Source organism: Myotis nattereri, assembly GCF_964212035.1.
Source record: "Myotis nattereri genome assembly, chromosome: X".
Classification (NCBI taxonomy): domain Eukaryota; kingdom Metazoa; phylum Chordata; class Mammalia; order Chiroptera; family Vespertilionidae; genus Myotis; species Myotis nattereri.
In genome coordinates, this window is record NC_138078.1 from 143331318 (window position 1) to 143337133 (window position 5816).

Here is a 5816-nt window from a genome sequence, read left to right on the forward strand (position 1 = left end):
CAGAGAAGAAGGGAGAGGGATAGAAAGTCAGAAACATTGATGAGAGAGATTGATCAGCTGCCTCCTGCACATCCCCAGACCAATGTACATGCCCTTGACCGGAATCGAACCCGGGACCCTTGAGTCCGCAGGCCGACGCTCTATCCATTGAGCCAAACCGGTTTGGCCTTTAAGGATTCTTAGTAAATTTGTTGAGTGGTGCAACCACGACCACAGTCCAGTTTTAGACATTTTCATCACCTCAGTGACATCTCTCTCTTACCCATTCGCACTTAATCCCTGTTACCACCCCCAGCCCCTAGCAACCATTAATCTGCTTTCTGTGCCTACGGATTTGCCTATTCTGAACATGTTATACATGCAGTCATACAGTACGTGGTCTTTTGTGACTTTCTTCTTTTAGTCATCATGATATTTTCTTTAAAATATATATTTTTTATTGATTTCAGAAAGGAAGGGAGAGGGAAAGAAAGACAGAAATATCAATGATGAGAGAGAATCATTGATCGGCTGCCTCCTTCACTCCCCCACACTGGGGATCCAACCCACAACCTGGGCATGTGCCCTGACCGGGAATCAAACCATGACCTCCTACCATCTCACACCTGTCAGAATAGTGATCATCAACAAATCAACAAACGTCAAGTGCTGGCGAGGATGCGGAAAAAAAGGAACCCTCGTGCACTGCTGGTGGGAATGCAGACTGGTGCAGCCACTGTGGAGAACAGTGTGGAGTTTTGTCAAAAAACTAAAAATGGAACTTGACCCAGTGATCCCACTTCTAGGAATATATCCCAAGAAACTAGAAACACCAATTAGAAAAGATATGTGCACCCCTATGTTCATAGCAGCACAATTCACCATAGCTAAGATTTGGAAACAGCCTAAGTGCTCATCAATGGATGAGTGGATTAAAAAACTGTGGTACATATACACAATGGAATACTACGCTGCAGTAAAAAAGAAGGAGTTCTTACCATTTCTAACAGCATGGATGGAACTGGAGAGCATTATGCTAAGTGAAATAAGCCAGTCAGAGAAAGATAAATATCACACGATCTCACTCATTTATGGAATATAATGAACAACATAAACTGATGAACAAAAACAGATCCAGAGACAGAGAAGCATCAATCAGACCGTGAAACCTCAGAGGGAAGGTAGGTGAGGGCGGGGGTAAGGGGGAGAGATCAACCAAAGGACTTATATGCTAGCATATAGGCCTAACCAATGGATCAGACAACAGGGGGGTGAGGGCATGAATGGGGGGGATAGGGGGTAATGTGGGGATAAGGACACATATGTAATAACTTAATAAATTTTTTTTAAAAAAAACATAGATAGCCAAGATATTTTTGAAGAAGTAGAACAAGAAGAAGGGGGTGGGGGGGACAGTGGGAGGAAGAGAAATGCAGACTTATTCTACCAGATATCAAGGCTAACTGGAACTACAGCAGATACAGCCAGAAACTTACTATATAGCAAAAGTGACCCTGAAGAGTTTGTGGAAAAAGGACTGTCTTCTCAATAAAAAGCTCTGGGACAAATGAATGTACATAATGGAAAAATCAGTTCCCAGTGGATTCTTGACCTAAGTGTCAAAATCAAAAGAGTAGAGCTTTCAGAAGATAATATAAGAATATTTTCATAACCTTAAAATATGGAACTATTTTTTAAACAGAATGGAAAAGCACTAACCAAGAACAAAAAGATTAATACATTATTCATCAAAGGACACCTTTAAAGTGTGAAAAGCAACTCATAAAATAAGGGAAAGAATTGTAACTATTTTTGTTGTAAATCTTTCTAAAAATCACGATCCCTTTTCTTGTGTTTTTAAAATTAAATGCCCTTAATAAAATATTTTAGCCATCTATGAAAAACAAACAAACAAACAAAAACCATGACCTACTGGTTCATAGGTCGATGCTCAACCACTGAGCCATGCTAGCTGGGCCTCATCATGATATTTTTAAGGTTCAGCCATATTGTAGTATGTATATTACTCTTGATGGCTGAAGAATGTGCAGTCATATGTATATATCACATTTTGTTTATCCATTCATTAGTTGATTGTTACCATCTTTTTTACTACTGCGAATAGTACTGCTATGAACATGTGTATGCAAGCTTTTGTTTGAACACTCATTTTCAGTTCATTTGAGTATGTACTTAGATATTGAATTTTTGGGTCATGTGGTAACTCTATGTTGAACTTGTTGAGTAACTGCTAAATTATTTTTCACAGTGCTGCACCATTTTACATTCCTTCCAGCAATATGTGAAAATTCAAATTTCTCCACATCTTCACCAATACTTGTTATTTTCTATTTTTGGTTTTCTTTTTAAAAATTATAGCCATCCTAATGGGTGTGAAGTGGAAACTCATTGTGGTTTTGATTTTCATTTCCTTAAAAACTAATGAAGATGAGCATATTTTTATGTTCTGTTTGGTCATTTGTATATCTGATTTGGAGAAATATCTACTCATGCCATTTGCTCATTTTTAATTTGAATTGTCTTTTTGCTTTTGAGTTGTAAGAGTTCTTCTGGATACTAGACTTTTATCAGATATATGATTTACAAATATTTTCTTCCAGTCTATGGCTTGTCTTTTAATTTTCTTAATAGTATCTTTTAAAGGGCAAAGGTTTTAAATTTTTATAAAGTTCAATTTATCATTTTTTATGGATTGTGGGGGTTTTTGGTGTTGTATTTAAGAACTCTTTACTTAGTCCAAGGTCATGAAGATTTTTTCCAATATTTTCTTCTAAAATTTTAATAATTTATATCGATTGTCTTTTTATTCTGTATTTTATTAATTTTCGCTCTGATTTTTATATGTTCTTTCCTTATAACGATGTCGGGCTTCCTTTGTTCTTTTTATAGTTCCTTAATGTGTAATAATAGATTGTTTATTTAAGTTTTTTATTGTTTCTTGAGATAGGTCTGTAAACTTCCCTCTTAGTATCACTTTTGCTACATTACAAAGACTTTGGTATGTTATATTTTCATTTTCATTGGTCTCTTGACTTATTTTGTTTCTTCATTGACCCAATAATTGCTGGGTAATATGTTGTTTAATCTCCACATATTTGTAATTTTTTTTTAGTTTTCTTCTTGTAGTTGATTTATAGTTTCACACCTTTGTGGTCAGAAGATACTTGATATGATCTCGATCTTCTTAAACTTATTAAGACTTCTTTGTGTCTAACATATTTTCTATTCTTGAGAATGTTCCATGTGCACTTGAAAGAATGTGCATTTTGTTACTTTGGGATGAAAAATTCTTTAAATATCTATTAAGTCTATCCGGTCTAATATGTCATATCAGGCTAATGTTCCCTGGTTGAATTTCTGTTTGGATGAGTTCTCCGTTGTTGTAAGTGGGGTTTTAAAGTATTTTATTATTGTGTTGACATCTATTTCCCCTTTTAGGTCTTTTAATAATTGCTTTATATATTTTGGTGCTCCCAAGTTGAGTGCATATGCATAAATAAATGTTATGTTTTCTTAATATATTGTTCCCTTTATTCTGAGAATATCCATCTTTGCCTCTTGTTAACTTTTTTGTTTTGAAGTCTATTTTGTCTGATATAAGTATGGCTACACTATGTTTTTTCTTTAAAAAAAAGGTTTTTTTTGTTAATCCTCACCCAAGGAGATTATAATATATATATATATTAGAGGGAGTGGAAGGGAGAGAGAGAGAGAGAGAGAGAGAGAGAGAGAGAGAGAGAGAGAGAAAGAGAGAGAGAAACATTTATGTGAGAGAGACACATCGATTAGTTGCCTCCTGCACTCACCCGGACCAGTGCCAGGGATCAAGCCTGCAACCGAGGTACGACGTACGTACCCTTGACCAGAATTGAACCTGGGACAATCCTGGCCAACTCTATATCCACTGAGCCAAACCAGCTAGGGCCCATCTTTTCTCTTAGTTCCATTTGCTTAGTGCATCATCTTCCACCCCTTCAGTTTGACCCTATATTTATCTTTAGCTCTGAAATTGGTTTTCAGAAGACAGGATATATTTGGATCTTGTCCATTCAGCTACTCTGGCATTTAATTAATGAGTTTAATTTATGTAAATTTAGACTGATTATTCATATATGAGGATTTACTACCACCATTTTATCTTTTGTTTTCTGATTGCCATGTACCTCCATTGTTTCTTTTTTAAAAAAATATTTTTTCCTTTTTATTGAATTTATTGAGGTGACACTGGTTAACAAAATTATACAGGTTTCAGGGGCACAATTCTACAACGTATCATCTGTACACTGTATTGTGTGTTCACCACCCCAAGTAAGTCTCTTTCCATCACCATTTATCCTCCCTATACCTTCCTCCACCTCCCTCCACCATCCCCCCGCAATCACCACATTATTGTCTGTGTCTATGAGTTTTTTCTCTCTAATCCATGTGTTTGGTGCTTTTCTATGATCTTTTTTCTGTTTCATCTTTTTTTATGTTTTGTGTCTCAGATCTGGATTTTTGTTTTGTGGTTACCATGTGGTTTGTAATAAAATGTTTTAGATAAAATAATTCCCTTTTCCCCCTGAGAGCATCTTCATTTACTTACTTAATTTCCATTCTTTCCCCCTTTCCTTTTATGTTTTTATTATAAAAAACTAGAGGCCCAGTGCACAAAAATTTGTGCACTGGAGAGGAGGTCCCTCAGCCCAGCTTGCCCCCTATCACGTACTGGGAGCCCTCAGGGGATGTCCTGCTCCCTGCTCCCCTTGGGGAGCGGGCCTAGGCCACAGTCTGGCCTCCCTTTTTGGGAGGCGACCGGGCTGGTCAGGGGAAGGCACCAGCCCCATCACCCCGCTGTTGCAGCCACTGCCAGTCACTGCAGCCACCAAGGTGTTTTCATCAACATGGACTCCAGTCCCTTTACTGTGAAAAAATGACAACTTTCTTTAGGCATTTTCAAGATGTGTCTTTCATATAATAATAATTTCTTTATTATTTTTTATCCTTGCCTGAGGATATGTTTCCATTGATTTTTAGAGAATGTGGAAGAGAAAGTGAAAGACAGAGAGTAGCATCAAAGTGAGAGGAACACTTTGATTGGTTGCCACCTGCATGAGCCCTGACCTGGACCCTGGCCAGGGAGGAGCCTGCAACCTAGGTACATGCCCTTAGTCAGGATTGAACCCAGACCCAGAAGTGGGCAGGCCGAGGCATTATCCACTGAACAAAACCAGCTAGGACAGGATATGACATTTCTTAACCCTCCAGCAGCGGACCTTCGTTTTTTTTTTTCACCAGGAGTGTGCTGAAAAACCCTAGATCACCGTTTTGGATTCTTATTACCCAAGTTACTAAGAATATTACCAGTGGCATACAGGGAGCTAAGCCAATGAGCCGTCAGAAAAGGTGTTTCCTCTGTAGTTCACACCGATTGCCCGCTTGGCCCCTGCCCAGGCCTAACGCTTCTGGCCAAGGCATTAGGCCTGGGCAGGGGACCCCCAGCTCCCCACGATTGCCGGCTCCGCCCATGCCCAGGCCTAATGCCTCTGACCAAGGCATTAGGCCTGGGCAGGGGACCCCCAGCTGCCCATGATCACTGACTCCGCCCCTGCTCCCTGTGACTGTGGGCTCCGCACCTGCCCAGGCCTAATGCCTCTGACCAAGGCATTAGGCCTGGGCAGAGGACCCCCAGCTCCCACCATCGCCTACGCCCCTACCCAGACCTAATACCTCTGGCCAAGGCATTAGGCCAGGGCAGGGGACCCCCAGCTCCCCACGATCTCCTTCTCCGCCCCTGCCTAGGCCTAATGCCTCTGGCGGAAGCATTAGGCATGGAC